General features: G+C 38.5%; 1 protein-coding gene across 1 annotated transcript in view; it reads right to left on the reverse strand.

Moving 5' to 3' along the window:
* MGAT5 (alpha-1,6-mannosylglycoprotein 6-beta-N-acetylglucosaminyltransferase) overlaps positions 1-18,388 on the reverse strand; it is a 132,214-nt gene extending 113,826 nt beyond the window's left edge. The window contains exon 1 of the mRNA XM_062579271.1: positions 18,312-18,388. The gene's annotated coding sequence lies outside the window, so the exon portion shown is untranslated. The remainder of the gene's footprint in view (positions 1-18,311) is intronic.
* Between the last annotated feature and the right edge of the window lie 278 nt (positions 18,389-18,666).

Raw genomic sequence — 18,666 nt, forward strand, 5'->3', positions numbered from 1 at the left:
AGAAATTAAAACTTCGTTTCTATGGCCTGCCTGTAACAATTTTTACTGATACAGTAATACTTGATCTTCTTAGGGAACATAATCCAGACTCATGCTGTTAAATGACCAGAGGACTATACACTATATGGCGTAAGCAGTTTATTAAGCTGGAACTAAAATAAATAAATAAATAAATAAATAAATAAATAAATAAACTTGCTCCCTACTAGTAACAGAAACAGTTTCTGTACTTTTAAGTCATGCCCTTAAACTTAATCCACAGTCAAGGCAAATTAATTTCACACCTGCTGAGTGATATTCTGACAGATAGCACCACAGTAGGTCATTAATTTTCTTTCCTTTTGATTAATTTCCACACTATACACTGGACACAGTCTTTTGAGTTTTGCTATACACTGCACACAGTCTTCTGAGTTTCGATGTCTGAGTGCAATGCTTAATTCCTGTAAAGGACTAAATCAATTTCTGGCCACATGCCAAAATGCAAAGGACCCAGATGTGATACAAATGAAAAGAAGTTTCGATAGGCCTGGCACTGTAATCTGCCCAGCCACACCTGTAACAGTGTCAGTCTCATTCAGCAGATTGTCAAATAACTCAAGTGCATTCTTTTTAAGAATAGCCTCATAACTAAAATGCTCAATATTCTTTACTTCTGAAATATTTGTTTACAGAACAATTCAGGAGCATTAGTATTGCAGATTACAGCAACTTTACTGAAACAATTGAGAAGTTACCCTTTTTTTTTTTTTTTTGCCAAACAAATCTTTCGCCATTTAGAGTTACTAACTTTATCTCTGATAATGTATAACGGTTTATTAAAACCACCCTTCTTTCAAAGGGAAATCAAGCTTACATGGAGCGAAAGAAGGGGAAGGAAAGGATAACAACATTCACAAATGTCAATAGCAGCCACTGTTGCCACCACAGCAGCAAGGGGAAGTTGTGGCTCATTTCCTCCCTCCATACCTGATGAAAAGCAGCTGAGGCCTTTGGAGGCCTATTGTGCAAGCAGGTCCAGTTCCAGAGAACTGAGCCAGGCCAAGAGCTCGCAGCTGGGGAGCAGGCTTATCTCACCCTGCACTTTTCGTCCCTTGTAAGCCCTCACTCTCACTCCATCCTTTCTGCAAGACGTGCCAAACCAACAAATATCCCTCAGTGAGCTGGGTTCAGGTCACTGCAACAACAGAAACCTTTTTCTTACATTAGCTTTCTGCTTGTTTGGTGATCCAGGTTGTCTAACAGATGGATGAGGTTCATATCAGAACTGGCACAAATGAAAAGGAGAAACTGTATCTTTTGGTAGGGAAGAGCTGTTTACCATAGCCCCTCTTCCCCTTTTCAGCTGTTGCTCTGAATCACTCTGTTACAAAGAGCCTCATCCTCTGTATTGACTCTACAGGGACCCGGCCTTCCTAAATTCCAGTTAGTCTATGCTTTCTTCCTTTCTTCTCCCTTCCTATCACTTCCCAATAATCTACAATACAGCTAACATTAAACAGCCATTAGTGCTTGTACCTCCTTCAGAGTTTCCTATCTCTTTTTCTCACATCCCAATAACATAGTGAGAGCAAAGTGTAAGAGCAAAGAACTTCTAAATCCCTTCCCGACCACAAGAAAGAATAATTGGGGAGGGGTGAGGGTGGAGAAAGTATGCTCATATGCTTACCAGCAGCCATTTTAAGTGTTAGAAGATATCACAGTGAAGACAAAATAAGTGAAGAGAGTGAAGGGGAGAGTGGTTATGTGGTTTTATAAATCACATTGAACACATGATTCAGTGCGCATGGCCTGGATTTCCAAATATAATAGGTTGAGGCTAGGAAGATGTGACCTCTTTTGGCTCCGTTTGTGCCAGCAGAAGTTGCTACTACAGTCTCTCCAACCAGAAGTCATAGCCTCCTTGCATCTGCCCATGGAATTAGCCTGAATAAGTGTTCCCAAGACATTTCAGTCAAAACAAGTCAGACAAGTAGTTATTTGCTATTTAAACTACAAAGTTAGTCTGGCTATTTTGATTAGAAGATAGTAATTATCCTGCCTGCTCCATCAAGATCGCAAGAATCTTTCCTACCATCATTCTGTTGGCCCCTTCTGGTCCAGCGTACTGACACTATGCCTTCCTATCAAGTACTTGATCAAAGGCTCTGCATAAAGCCCGAGATGTTCATTTGATAGGCATTATAATAGCTACCCGTTTATTTGCCAACATCATTTTTCAGTATGAATAGACAAATTTTATTGTCGACACCTATAAAGAATTTAAACGAAGAATGAAGTAGAACCTGGATGAACAGGATTTAACTGCTGAACAAAAAGTCAATGTAAACTATCTCAATCATTAGAGATTGCAAGATGGATTTTTTGGGCACAACTCCTACTGCTGGCAATAGATTACACCAATTCTGAAAGAGTCAAAACTGTGCAAGAAACAGCTACAGTCTGAACATGATTTACCTTTCAGTCCTCTCCCCAGTTACCCAAAACATCGTACAAAAGAGACCTTCAGAAACATCCGTAAGTTTCTGATGCCAGCATTTTTTGACATCTAGGTGCACTTTCCTTTGTACATCTCATTTCTAAGGGCTGCTATAGAAGCCATTCTCTTTCTACTTAAGATATCTCTAGCTGTTATCTCCCAGATCTCCTTCTCTTTCAGGGGCATACAGTTTCTCTCCTCCTTCCTCAGCCTGGCCTTCTTTAGATGCTACTAGCTGCTACCTGAAAAGGTGAGGGTATAAAATAAGAAAGTACAGAGTCATTTAAAAATACAAAAAAAAAGACACACATGAAGATTGTGGCCTTCAAAAAACACCAAAAAACTTACTCTGCTTCTCTGAAAAAGTTATACTTTGAAAGAAATTTCACCTGCCTATATATTTCAAGCGAGAAAACAAGTGAACCTCAACTCTCAGGCAGAGTCTTAAACTGTTTCCTCTCCTCCTCACACAAATAAAATGAGATTTACAGTAGTACACAGAAAAAGCTTACGAAATTCCTTTAATTTTTATACCATTTTGTAAATTAAAACCAAAGAACAATAAATACTGCATTTAAAATTGTTGTGGGTTTGTATATATCCATTATGTATATAACCATATATCAAGCAGAATTTCTGAAAGCAAATCTCAAACAAGTGATTACCACTGAGGCAACATGATGGAGAATAAAGTGGACAAGTGATATATTTAGCCTCATCCTATCTTTGTCCCTAGAGGAAAGTGTTCTTCTAGAGTGGGAAGGGGAGGAGGAAAAACCTTATTTGGTATGCTAAAAAAAAAAAAAAAAAAAAAGAAAAGAAAAAAAGAAGCACTTAGGAAATGAAGGCGTGTTTTTTCTCAACCCTGATAACCTGCTTTAAATAGTCTTATATAACCATAAAATGAGATTATATTTGCCTTGCCATGGATTTAAGCTTATATTTTTCAGTCTGAATGACAGAAGGTTCTTTTCCTCTGCTGCCCCCAATAGTTTTCTAAACCTACTCTGTTTAAATAATTCTGTCATCCATCATAGAATCATAGAATTGGTAAGGTTAGAAGGGACCTCTGGAGATACCTAGTCCAACCTTCAAGAGAGTGGCCCATACAGGGATCAAACCCGCAACCTTGGTGTTATTAGCAGCACACTCTATCTTTTCAAATCAATTTAAACTGATTGAGAAGAAAGTGGTAAGGTAGTTTTTTGCTTCTGTCTGAGCTGTACAGGGATTTTATAATCTGAAACAACTTGTTACCCTGCCCTTTGATTTTTGCCAGAACAAGAATTCCACCACGCCTGCTCTTTAGCATGTTCTCAAATAGGTAGATTGAGCTTTTCTCCCCCTAGCTTTGGGAACACAAGTCAGTTCTCAGAAAACACTTATAAACTGAAGTATTTTCATCAAATGAAACAGTTTTCCAAAAACAAGCAAAAGTGGATCCACTTCAGTACTAAGTATTCTCTGTAAGGCCACATTAAGACAAACTTCAGCAAAGCTTTTTGCCACTGCAGTAGAGAGCAGTCTACATATTGCTCATCAGTCATACAAATGGAAGGAAAGAAGAGGAAAAACAGGTCCCTTCTAGTAGGAAAATCTTATGGTTTATTAACTAGGAACTTCTTCACACACTACACAGGGATGAACATAATTTGAAAACACTATACTTGTAAAGCTAAGCATCCATATATATGTCAAATATAATCTGAATCACAGGGACAAGATCTACAAGGCAATTAGGAGTGAGACTTCCATGGTTCATTCAAACACATTAGTTTAGCTAATCAGTTCAGTTCTCCATTGTATCATCAGTAGAGATGTATAAAGAGCAGCATTAGTGTAAGCAGCAAGGCTTCCTTCCTCCTCTCCACATCAAGAAAAAAAGCTTCTAAACGAACAAAAAAACTCTCTAGTTTTGACCTATGGCACCACGGAGAGCAGAAGATAAGCTGCCATGGCTATAACCTGCATAACAGTTTTCCATTGTTGATGCATCCTAAACTCACAGCAATGCCTGTGTTGTTCGTTGTGACATGCAAACCTTTTCACTTGCAGAATCAGAATGGAAATTCAATAGGCAACATTGTCTCTCTCTAAAACGGTCAAAGTGAAAAATACTGCATTTTGGACTAACTTGGAAAAAGTTTAGAAGATTTTTCAGGACAAATACAGTGATATTCAAAGTGATATTCCTCAAAAGGAACTTCCATTAGTAACAAGGGGGGCATTTAGCTGCTGTATCCTTTACCGAACGTTTAATTAAATGAACAGCTCTCTAAGATATCTGGCATCAAAGATGCAAATCCAGTGGAATTACTTCCACTTGCTGATTTTTCTCCTGGATCTCCAGAGCAGACTCAATGTCCACTCCCCCAGCCTGCTGGAGAAATACACTGTAACAGGGCATGTAAGTTAAGTGCCTTCGTAGGATCAAATTAACATTAGGTAGGTAAAGGCAAGTAGAGGCTGTGAAACCAACCCACAATACTAAACCCAAGTATCTATCTATAAATAAACCCAAAAACATTCTGCTTTCAGACAAGCCTTTTCAAAATTATTACAACCTTCACAGCAGTTATTCTAAAGCCGCACACAAAGTTGCCAAAAGATCATCATCTACAGTTCAAAACAGAATTTAAGTGGTCTTCAAACAATACTGTAGTACTAGCAGAGGGGATAAAAATGAGCCACTATACTGACACCAGAGCAGCTGGATGGATTTCCTTAGCACTTAGTCATACCTAGTGAAGAGGAAAAAAGAGACAGAGACAGATTTTATAAAATTAAAATATTAGTTCCTTTCTACTCACTGGGGAAGCATGCTGGCAAATGCATCTTTAAAAGATGTGTGGGTACAAAAAGTCTTTTTTCATTTAAACTCTGTCACTGGGCTACATGAATTTATCTTTTTAACAGCTAGGATTTGACAGGTAACCCGCAGATAACAGTTTAAGGCATTATTTTATCTCAGTTAGTAGCATCTAGAGCAGTCTGTTCACTCTGTAAGCTACAATCACCAGGATCTAACATAAACTATTCTATCACTATCTTATCTTAGCCTGCTCACTTATACCTGTGTGCAGAAAGCAGGAAAACAGTTTTTGAGCCATGTGGATGGTGGCAGAGTACAACAGTATCTGTGACTAGAGGGGAAAACAAACAAACAAACTCAACCATAGTCACTAATCCAAGTTAGGTCTGCTCTTCAAAAAACAAAAACATCAAAAAATGTTCATACTTATAGCCTGACAAAAGAAATAATACATTTGCTCAACATTTCCCGTTATATTTCAGGTGTATATCATATTCCTTCCTACAGCTGCATGCCACTCAGTAGCTTCCATGATTTACTCCAAGTTAGGCTGCTGTTACAATAAAGATGACTCTTTAGATGACTACAGTCGGGATCTGACACGACTTGGGTTTTGTTAGGCATGAAGGGTGTTTTGGAAATCTATGCTCTTAAAACATCTATTTAAATCCAAAGTTATTATTAAATAAAGTGGAAAAAGCATTTTACATATGACTTTTAATGGCTTTCATTAGTTTTCCAAACTTGAGAGCAATTCTTATCTTCAAGGCAGCCTGGTAAGTTGCATTTCCCACAGGTAATGTTCATTTAACCTCTTCTCTCCTAGCAAATTGTTCCTGCTCTCCTTACTCAGCCTGCTGTATCTGAAAGAGAGCACCGCTTGCCCAGTTAACTTAATGACTCCTTAACAGCAACTTAAGAAAACAAACAGAAAAATCAAATGGTCTTCTCCCCGTCATTCGGTAACATTCTTTAGTATTAAAAGGATTTGTTTTGTTGTTAAAAAACAAAACAAACAACCACATTGCTTTATGGGAACAGGATATCATTAGACACCTAAAAACTGCATGCAATGAAAAGTGAATCACTTCAAAGAGCAATCCAAAAAACAGCCAGCTGACAAAAGGGGAAGCTTAATAATTAAGACAACAGCTAGCAGATTTGCACAAAAATTTTAGAAGATAACATTTCAAAAGTTATCTAAACTCAGATTTATATTTGGTACCTTGCTCTGCTCAGCTTTCCAATGCTGTAACAGGCCATTGAGACAATATGAAGCAAAGAATCAGACATTTTCTCCTTAATATTTGTCATCCGTTTATCCTGATTGACTATTTTTGGCATAAGGACAGTCTCAGTAGAGATATTTATACAAATATCTAAAATAATCAAGCCCAATATGTTACTGCAATAGCAGAAATCCATAAATCAGTTTTAGTACCAATAACGTGCATGGAGAAAACCTGCAGAAACTACAGTACACTCACCAGTCACTGACCTCATCAATACACATTCAAAGCTTGTTTCACCCGGGCAGAGAGACTGACCTTCAAGAAAAATGGCCTCAATCATTACAGACAGTTGCTTGAGGTCAGTTGAAAAAGCCACATCAGAAATAAGACAAGCAAAGAGTTGTTGTAACAAGCAAAATCAATTGGCCTTCTAAAGGCTTGGAATCCTTGCTTGAAACTAGCTGTTTTGAGAAGTGGCTGATGAGCAATCCAAAAGAAAGGTTCGAGTTCATCTCAAATGTATTATTAGCTGATTACAACGAAGATTCAGCATAGCTACACAAATCCCATTCACAGAGCTCATTAACCTCTATTTAATTTTATAGATAAAAAAATAATTCTATCCAGGTTTGTCTGCTAGAGATGTCGGTAAGCTGTTTTGCTGTGTCTGAGTTCTAGAAGTCAATGAGTTCAGTAAATAAGAATATTTTCTAAGTTATTTATTAAAGACAGACTATGCAAACATGGAAAAACACTCCAGAAGTACTTTTTAGGGTGTCAGAAGTGCATGAAGCTAAACTTAGATGTAGTGTGTATGAGAAACAAGATTTTAATACATACAACGAAACTTCATCCTTAAAAATGAAAAGGGGGAAAAAAGAAAAAAAAGAAAAACCCATTCAAAAACCTGGATTTTGAAAGAGATTTTGCCTCTTTTCTAAGCAAAGAACAACCAAACCACTTCTCAGACATAACTAAAATCCAGCTTGACTAAAAGCAGGACGTCCATTTTTACCTACTGCTGAAAAAAAAGTTGAATTTGGACACATCTGCTGAATAAGAGACTTCATTCACTAAAGGCTTTGCACTTAGTCTAGCGGAAGGCTACTTCCAGTACAGGAAGCAGCCAGGCTGCGCAGAACACCAAATGCATATGCTGCCCACGTATCTCCTGAAGGCCAAACGAAGAGGGAGAACAACACAGCCACTTCAGTCTTTTAGGATGTAGAGCAGGAGGAGGCAATAGTAATAGCAGTAATTAAGTACTGGTGACAAAGAAAACATGCTTCAAATTACAACAGATGTAATCAAAATGGGGGAGGAGGGGGACGCACCAAAGCCAAGGAGGAAGTGAAGGTATGACCAAACTCTGAAAACTGTTACCCAATGTTCTGGAGAATTTCTAACACTTCTCCCAATGATTATTTTTTTGATCAGTTTTACAGCTCAAACACCGATCTACCTGAAATGAGATTTTAAAGGTGGGGTTTTTTGTTATGTTTTTTTTTAAACATATAGGGAAAGCTGGAAGTAGCACCATAATAAGACAACTGTCAGCAGTGCACTCAACCATATCATCAGCTAAGCGAGAATATACTACCAAAATAAATAAATAAAGCTAATAACATTTGACAGGTTTATTCTTCCATTTATCAAATGAAGTAAGACAAAATTGGTTCTTATTGTATACAGTAAAAAATAAACAAAAGTTTTTATTCTTGCATTTTGTGGACAGGGTTCCCTCTTTTCTGAGCAACAGGCTAGATCCCCATGCTACAGGGAAGTTGGAAACTTCAAGCATTGTAAGGTTCCTAGAATAATTTCTATCAAGCTACAATATTTTATTAACTAAAATAAGCTGCATCAGCAACCTATTTATTTAAAGAACAAAGTGTGTGGCATCTTTAAAAATATTCTGTAGCTTAGGAAAAGGCAGAAACATACCTTCATTGAAAGAAATCTATTTTCATAATATATCTCATGCTATTGATTCTGAATGTGTGTAAGTTGTATTTCAGGCATTTTATACAATGAGAAGGATTTTTTTAAATAACTAAGATACACAAAGACATATCCATAGTACTTTCTACAGAGTGCAAATTTTAAGTACTTTCAGAAGTAATAAAGAATTCAGCCTTCTCAATGAGACTGCTGCTTGAACACTTTAAATCAGAGGAACCAGCACTGCCACAGAAAGCAGTCACTTTATCACTTTCTACTTCCTTCCCCAGTTTATACAGTTAAAAGATGAAGACAAGGAGGGAACTGTTCCACTTTGAAATGTGATTGGCCAAAGCCCAGAAAACCATTTACAGCCGCATCAGTTTCTCAGCCAGTTCACTTCACTGCCACACAAACACTCTGCTAGCAAATGGCCAGATTGGTATGGGGGCACAAATTACGTCCAACTGCAGCCTTAGAGCTTGGTAAAGACCAAGAGTAATGACATTCCTATGTAAAAGCACCAGACAACTCTGGTGTTAATTTTTCTCTGATCCTTGAGCACCACATAGACTATGACTATATATAAAACAAAAAAAACCAGAAATACTAAAACAGAGTGCTAAAACCTCCAGGTTGCACACAACATCTTAATACAATATTCTAAAGTACCAAATTATCAACAGGATAACAGAACTCAAGTGTGCCATATCCAGTGGGAACAACTCCTCAAGTCTGGTTCTATCCTTGAACAAGAACAGCTGTCTGAACAGAGGTCAAAAAAAATTCCTGGCAGAACAGAGTGCAAATGGCAGACAAACACAAAAGCTCACACTGCTCAAATACATGGGACGCAGACAACTTATATTTCAAATATATAAAGAAAACTACAGTCTGATTTTCCCAAACAATAAGAAATGAGATTCTCTGGTCTCTGTCTAACCTTTCCTTTCAGGTGTAAGAAATGCAAATTTTTTGTAGAACACTTTTTGCCATATATTTTAATTGCAATAATATTTTTCAAGTACATTTTTTTAATTAAGAGTATCTGTTTTTTTCCATTTAAAAAACTTACTGTTTTCTTTGTTCTAGACATAACTACATGCATTCCAACATCTCAGTATGTGAGAAAGTTTTCTTACATGTTTTAAGTAGCTTAATCAATACTGGCATTCTTCTGTAACATTACACAGTGCACAAGCTATGCAACTAGTACAATATGGAAGCCACTATGTCAGGCAATGAATCAAGGTACAAGAACTTTAATAGAAGCTGAACAGGAGCTAAACCTCTTACCAGCCTTTGCTCCGTATCAGCCACTACAGCCCTCAACAGAAAATTTAAGAATACACTTGGGCCTCGTTGTACTAGTTTCCATATACAAAACCAGAGATTTCAATAGTATTTATTCAAAGAGAGCTTAAGTAAACTGCAACGTGACTTTTACATCAGCACAGAACTTTACCTGCTATGCTTAAATTCTTGTTACAAAAATCTGTTCCTTTTATTATAGGCCCATTGCTCACAGAATCACTTGTGGTAACATATCATGTTGTAACAACTGTTCATTCACTGGACGTGCAGCAGCCAGCTTGGATAAATCAGCAAACAAAACTTACCAACTTCCAGAGGGCAAGTACAACTGTCACAGAACTTCACCTCAGCTGACAGTAAGTGGCAATTCTTAATAGAAGCCAGCAGAGCTCAAAATCTGAATCATTTTCCAGTATGAAACTCTTCCTTGCTCCATTAACTTATTTTGGTGAGAATTTTGGTAAGACAAGTGAGGTGAAAGCTACTGTAACCTTTTCCTCAAAGGAATCATAATAAGTGCTATAATGGCATCAATCCAGAGGTAAACAGAATCACTTAAGAGATTCAAACAAAGACTAACAGATAGGGCCATTAACTGAGATCAGTAAGCTTCCCTAGAAATCTTGAATCACTGAGGTCTAGCTTCAGAGGTGTCAGGTAAATTTTAACAAATATTTGTGCAATGTGTTTCATTTCTTACGTATTAAATGGATAATCAGTAAGGCAGAACTTCAGACTTTTCCAGATTTTTTTCACTAGTTTGGCAGTCATATATTTAATAAAAAACAGTATTCAAACAAGAATTCTAGATTACCATCCTAGCTACCTAAAAGCAGTGTTTATATTTCTCTATCAAGAGAAGCTATGATATCAAGATAAAGAAAAAAATTATTTCTAGAACTGATTTACAAATAAACATAACCAGTATCTAAGATAAAAATAATTATTAGAAATATGCATATAATTAAAGTATAACCATAACATATGAGATTAATTTGATTACAAGCTCTTAAAATTAGACTAAATATTTCACAGTAGTTGATTTTATCTATAGTAAAATAGCTGTTAGTTTCATTGGAAAAAAACACAGAAGCCATTGAAGCATTCTACTCCTGCATGCTATTTTTTTAATCTAGTATTAGAAAAATATAATACAGATAGACCTTAAACATAAACAGAGTGAAAATATGTTTTGCCATATTTTTGGAAGACTGATAATAATGATGAAATTACTCTCCATGAAGAGAAATACAGAAGGGAAATTGTTCATTTTAACAAGAACTTGCAAAAACATAATCAATGTGCTAAGAAACTAATGTAGCTTTCATAATTTGATCAAATATTCTATCTAATCTAATCTAAATTGGAGTTTGAGTGGTAAAGATTGAGAATTCAGTGTCTTCTTTTTTTCCTCCTTCTGTATACGCGGTGCTTCATATCCTCTTCCTGTTCTGTCAGATCAGAAGCATAAATACTGATTTGGCTGACAAAAATCATACATAAATACAGTAAGAGTAACAATTCTAAATTAAAACTGAGAGAAAACCACTAACTAACTTGGTTTTACATCTACTTAAAGTTTGTTCCCAATTTCCGGATTTAGTTTGACTTCCATACAAGCAGTTCGAGCTCTTTAAAAATCTCTTGAACAAGTCATTTCATTCGCTCCTCCAAATATTTTTTTCAGATTCTTTCCTGATCCATTTCCATTTTTCATAATCCTGGCAATAGAGGTATGTATTTTAGCATTTCCCATCTTGAAGCCCATCCATACACAGGGACTGAAAAATAGTTCCCTTTCTGCTTGCCAGAATGCATTGAAAAACACCACTGCCAGAGCATCAGTTTGGAGCCTTACTTGGACTGCTTGCTAGTTGTTTTTAAAACATCATACTGCTACCAAAGGAATAGCCCTTGATTTGCAGCCCCTCCCCCTGCCAAAATAATCTCCCAGTCCACTGTATGCCTACCATTAACCAAATATATCTTTGTCAGGACTGGGGAAGGATACCAAAGCAGAGTTCTTGGAGTTTTTGGGGGGGTTTTTTTGTTTTTTTTTTTTAATAGTAAAGATATAGCAAAAATAGCAAAGTTTGTATCCACAGACAACTGTATTTGCAGTTATGTCAAATTGTGTCAAAAGTTTCTATGTTAAGATTATCACAGCTTTTCCCTGGAAATGAAATATACCTATTTAGTTTCTCTCTATATATATCTTTTTTTTTTTTTTTTTTTTCCATTAAGGAAGAAGGCTCCTTCTCCAGGTGGCTCACATTCCAAGATTAGGTAAACAGAAAGACACAAGATAACTCCATTACATTCCAGGTAAAAGGGGACAATTTTAATGCACAGTTCAGACTGAAGGCAAGACAGAAAAAACAAAAAACAAAGCAAAAAAAAACAAAAACAAAAAACTACACTCATCCTGAGATTCTGAGGCTGATCAAGATCTGGAGCTGCTGATCACTAAATTCTTTTAAGTAGATTCCATGTTTTCTATATTTATTGGCATCTAAAGTATTAAAAAGCAGCCAACTTTGAATCTAGACAGAAATGGGCAATTCAAACCAATAGTACGAGATCTGAGCTACCTCATAGTTCACACCTCCAGCACTAACTCCTGTAAAAAATATTACTTTAATTAATGTTTCTTTTAGGCAGAAACACTCTTAGCACTACAGTGCACTGAAACCATGTGGGACTTTCATTCTACAGTTAGGTCATGCAAACAGTTTCATTCAGTATTCAATACAATCATGTTACAATGTGTTAGTATAAGAATGAATAAATAAGTAACTTCAACCCTGGATAACTACCAGATTATAAACATTTCTAATGTTTATTCTAGACTTTCATAAGCTTGTTAAAAAAAGTAATAAGCACATTGGCATGTCTGATAGAGGTCTAATATCACAGCATAAAACGTGAAGATAAATTGAAAGCTAGCATTTTCAACCTTTCTAGTCAACTATACATAACATAGTACAAAAACATTATAAAACTAGTAAATGAAATCATTGTGTACACTCTCTTTGTAGGGGACCTATCAAGACAGATTCATGGAAAGTTATTTTAAAAATCTCATTTCAGATTTGAAATTGATCTGTTCAAAGATTTTAGCTATGAATACCATATCAAAAAGGCCCAATTTCACTGAATGAAGGAGTTATGTGTTTGTTTGCCCTAGCTCAAGTACTATATATAGGCGAGTCTAATATGACATTTTAAAATGACATTTCAGATAGGAAATCTTCAATCAAAACACACTTTTCCATAAAAAAGTCATTCCTAACACAAATTTAGTCCTGTGGGGTTCTTAGCATGTGAAATTATCTTCCATGTATATCACATGTACATTACAACCACCCTCTGCAGACTCTAAAAAAAACTTTCAAAAATTGCACAAAAGCAACTAAGCGACATTTGCATTTTCATGCTGTCAGTCATATTTGTAGTGGAAAAGAAGAGAGGAATAGTACTCTGTACCAAAAGGAATGAACAGAGCAAGGGAAAGGGACGGGGCAAGAGGAGGTAAGACACAGCATTTTGAAACAGAACTACTTGTCCAGTGAATATATGCAGATGCTTTTGTACTAACAAGGATCTTATGTAAGAATGTGTTATTCTACTTTAGTGATAGATATTATAGACACAGGGACTATTGCATAATTTGGTGGAGTCCAAACATTCAGTATCTTGAGGTGTCACAAGTTCCATAAGACCTCCAGATAACAAAATAATAACTTCGGAAGGAATGAACATTCACCACAGCTTGCATCTTTTATGGCAATTTGATTAATAGTTATCTGAAGATGCTTTGATAGGATCTCAAAACAGGTAGTTATGTACCCAGTCACAATATACGTATGACTTACCTGTTTCTTAGGGAAGGGTGCAATACAACCTTAACAGACCTTAATAGAAGGAAGCAGCAATAAGCTTCATTACCTAATTCCAATAGGAATGAATAAAAATAAAAGGTTTTAGTTATAAAACTATTCCAGGGAAATGGAACTAGAAAAAACACATTGTATGTCAAAAATGTATATACAGAAAAATCTAGCAAACTATATTATCCATGAATGACAACTGATAACAACGTAATCAGTTTTTCTAGCAGTATGGATCCCTTTTCTTCTCCATTTTAAGGGGAAAAAAAAAACACTCCACATTTCTGAAGTCACAGAAAAACAGCTTGCCTGTTATTTGTAAGTTATGAAAACTCCTTTGTCTAAGGGACAACTAGATCAACAGAAGTGGTTGATAATTTTCAAATATTACAGGCTTTTATCAGGAGGCAAAGAGCAGTAAGATAAATGTCAGTAGGTTAGACCAATAATCAAGGTTAAGCAGTTTGGAATGTCAGCGGGATGTGTGAAAAAATATGCTTAGCTAACAGGAAAAACAGGCATTTACGAGATTCATCAGATAAAGGGCCAAGTTCACAGCATTCTTAGCTCATGCAAGCCATAAATAATAAATCAAATCAGTCACATTATTGACATTAACCTTCCTCACAAAAAAGACTTCGCTACTTAGATAGAAGGAATCCCTGTTCCCTAAGCTAATTTTCTCTCCTCTGTTCTTTCTCTGCAGTGTCTTCCTAGTTTGCAAGCAGCCACAGACATATGGAAAATGCCATAATTTTAGCAGAAGTCCTTCAAAGGAGCTACATCCTGGCTTGAGCACACACACAGACTTCAAGGAGTCACCCATAAAAGTAGACAAGACTTCTCCTTGACACAAAGCAAGGACAAAACCCAACAAATTCATTACAAACCAGCTTAATCTTTCCAGCTTGAACAGAAGAATGAGACTATCCACCCTGAAAATTTTTGGACTGACACAAAAAGCAGCTGCCTCATATCTGAGAGATGTGTCATCATTTCAGTGTCACTCGTTCTCCATAATGACACTGGTCCTTCCTCAAAAAACGTCTTCCTCAAATAATGTCCAATAGAGCATTTATCTCTATATCCAACCAACATTAGCCTGCATAAACTTTAGTCACTTCTCCTTGTGGCCATCAATCACAGTAACAGTTATAAATATATACGAGCAAACAAGAGACTAGCAAAAAGACTGGGTCACAAGTGATCAAAATCAGGCCACTACCAATACAAGATCTGAATGATGACAAATATTCACATAAGTTACAGGCCATTGTGTAACTCTAGACTCTTCCAGAAATGAAAGTGAGACCCAAATAATGAAGCATTTACTGCTTCAGCGATGTATGCTAGCAAGAGGAGTCTAAATAGGAAAATAAGAATGTTTTACATGCGCACATATGCACACATGCAAGCAAAAAAGAAAACAACTTTTTCTTCTCAAATGTGAAAAAGTTTATTCATTCTTTAAGTATGTAAGAAGTACATATATATGTGGTATGTGGAATGCACAGATGCTAACTCTACAAAAGTAGAGAGGAATAAAGGATGACATTGTGGTATTGTATCATTCCAATTATTTAAGTGATTTTTGAAATTGATGATACAATAATACTGGAATCGCTTGATTCAACAGACAGCTTCCCCTTTTCAGATTCCCCAGCTGATTAGCTCTGTGCAGCATGTTCATCTCTTCCAACAGATGCTCTCGCTGTTCATTACTAAGTTGCTGCTGGAGTACTGCTTTGACCCGGTTTGGAACCAGAATGAGCAAAGAAGTTCGGGAGATGCTTTGGGAATAACATGCACAAACAAGAACAGTATCAGAACCTAGCTTTTTGATATTTGTTATATTGGATTTCTTTCCACCATTTATTTAATGGATGAAGCATGGACTAAATTAGACAGTCTGTCAGCAAATAGCTTTTAAGTAATGTTTGCCAGTGCATCTCCCATACCACTGCTTTTCCTAGGAATAAAACTGAGCTAAGTCTCTCATTCTCTCATGAGACATTAAGCCTTCTTTAGAATTCAAACAGCTCAAAATATGAACATTGTATTCACAAAAGCCTTCAAAACGCCCACTACACGGCTAATAATCAAGTTATTATATCACTGCAGGACACTTTGTGCCAACTGTTCCTAATGTTTTCTTAAAATTTTAGATACAATATGGGGAGAAAAACTGCACATCAAGCTTTTTTATTAAAACAAAAGAGCAGACTTGTTGTTTGACAGCAGCATACAATGCCATAAAAATAACTTTGCAAACTAAAAAAAAAAAAATCAGAATTCAAGGGAAATGAGTGGTATTAATAAAATTTTACACATTACTTAAAGTGCAGAAGCTGATGGTTTAAAGATTTCTTCCCCCCTTCCTTAAATCAGAGGAAGGAAAGGAAAGAGAAACTGGGTGGAGGACCTTACATCAACTGTCTTTATTCTAATCCCTGTCAGGAATTCAGAGCACTTCATTATTTTGCCAGATTCTATTTTATGAAGCAGATTAAGGATTTTAGATAATTTGCACACAACTAACAGCTTCTAAGTTTCAGGCAGTTCACTTGTGGGAGCTTAAACAATCAGATCTTCTTAAACCAAGTGGTCAGCCACTTTGCCTTTGAGCATCTTTACAGTCCAGGCTGCGTGAGATGGCTTCCTCCTGGGAAGCACAATGAATTTATTACACAGAAAAGGGAAAAATGTGTATTCTCATTTAATCCTTATTCTGCTCATATAAAGATAACCATATTTTATAAGAGAAAACAGCCTGTATACATCAAATTAAGAAGAACAGAACCTTCCTTTTGGTACATACTTAAGGTACCGCTCCTAGGGCCACTTCAAGACTAAATTATTCCCTATATTATCCCACACATGTAAAGAGTGGAAAGCAGTAGTGCAAGTCACCTTATATATAATAAAAATAAACAGAAAAAATGAAGTTTTTTTAAAAAATACATAATAATACTAGGAAAAAAAATCCCCTACTATTAGGCTTGGTACAGCCACCTGTAACTATGTCAACTATGGGCCTTGCAGAAAGTAGTCTCTCATGAAGAACAGTCAGAATCATTACACAAAGATGAAGAAAGAAAAAGCTAAATCACGCATTTAAACTAAATTGGGTTCAGTGTTCCCAGGCAAAATGTTTTCAATTATAAATAGCAAGAACTAACAAGTTCTTCTTTTTTAAAAGAAGTTTTCAGTCTTTTCTGAAATAGCAAAACTATTTTGAATGACTGGAAGACTAAGATCATCTCATTCATTTCAGAGTAAACACACATCCTTAATCTGCCAACAAGCTCAAATATTGTGCTGCTGATGAGAAAGATGTAATAGATACAGTAAGTGATATTCCCTCTACCCTATCTGCATCAACAAAATACAAGGCTGTTTGCAGAGATAAAGCACTTGCACTGCACTCAATCAATATTAATTCCCATACTTAGGAGTATAAACTACGGTGGTGAAAAAGCTACCACACTATTTGCAGGCAGGGGGAGGAGAAGTGAGAGCTTTTTAGATAAATATGCCTACATGCTCAAATACTTGACTCAAGATTGAACCTTCATTTAAAGAGCATTCTGTTGTCATTGTGGTTATCAAGACAGATTGATATATCAAGATCTAATGCAATGCTTAGTTCTCCAAAGTTTACTGACCACAAAACCAGAAAGAAAAATAAGCACTTAGAAGATCAGATTCACGGTGCATCACATCTGGAAAACGAGGAACCTACACTCCCCACAAGAAAGCCTCTACCATTATTTACTTCTTCAAAATCGAGTGTCATTTATTTTCTACTAAATACAGCCCAAACCAGGTTTACCTTAGTTGCAAAAACCAAGACAGACTATAAAACGGCCCCAAAATATTATGTAAGTCCAGACACACGTATGCAATCGTATTAGGTCAAACACAGCTTCACACCTAAACACAAACTCTTACGATCCAACCACAAGATGATGTGTGAGATATACTAAACCTGGCAAACGAAGAGCCATTTCCAACCTAAAGTTCTACGCATCTCTGGCGAAGGGCAGCAGGCACGGCAGACCACGGCGAAAGTTGGCCCGCAAACGACAAGCCGTCGGGAGCTGCTTCTGTGCCCAGCGGTCTGCGAGGCCCGCGGGGGGCACGGGACCGGCACCGGGCGGGCCCGCGCCCTCGCAGCCCGGGCCACAAGGCAAGATTTCGGCTAACTTTCGCCGCCGACACGGCGGAGCTCCGCGCCGCAGCTCCGCGCGGGGGAAGCGCGCCCCGCCGGCACCGGGCTCCCCGGCTGCCGCCGCCCGCCCAGCGCCGCCCGCCTCCCCGCGGGGGCGGCAAGGTCGTTACACAAGGTGACGGCGACGGCAACGGCCGCCGCAGCGCCCCCCCCGCCACCCCCCCGGGCGGTGAGACCCCCCCCCCCCGCCACCCTCCCCACACACACCGCGGGCGGCCGCGCTACCCGCCGCTCCGGTGGCGAAGGAGCTGCCGCCGCTGGCGCAGGCTGCGGCGCGGAGCGGGGGGGAGGCGGCCTGAGGCGGGGGGGAGAGGGGGGGAGAGGGGGACCAACGGTCGCACCCTGCTCCCCCGCTGCGGGGGGGGGGGGGGAGGGCTGGTCGCGGCAGCGCGGTCCCCGGCACCGCCCTCACCTCCTCCGGCGCCGCCTGTGCGCCGCGCCCCGCGCCGGGAGCAGCGCATCGCCCATGGTCCCTCGGCGGAGGCCGGCGCGGGCTGAGGGGCGGCCGCGGGCCGCGCCCGCCGCGGGGGCCGGACCTCCCGGAGGCGGGCGGGCGGGCGGGCGCAGGGAGCGTCGACAAACTGCCCGGCGCGACCTCCAGCGCGCGAGCGAACGAGCCGGCGCAGCAGCAGCCCGTGCGCAAGCAGCGGGGCTGGGCAGCCGCGAAGGGGGAGGGAGCGCGTGCAAACGGCTTCGGCCCGGCCGGAAGCGCCGCTGACAAGCCCGGGCCGAGCAAGGGAGCGTGTGCAAAGTGCCTACCCGCCTGC

Source organism: Rhea pennata, chromosome 6 (genome assembly GCF_028389875.1).
Source record: "Rhea pennata isolate bPtePen1 chromosome 6, bPtePen1.pri, whole genome shotgun sequence".
Classification (NCBI taxonomy): domain Eukaryota; kingdom Metazoa; phylum Chordata; class Aves; order Rheiformes; family Rheidae; genus Rhea; species Rhea pennata.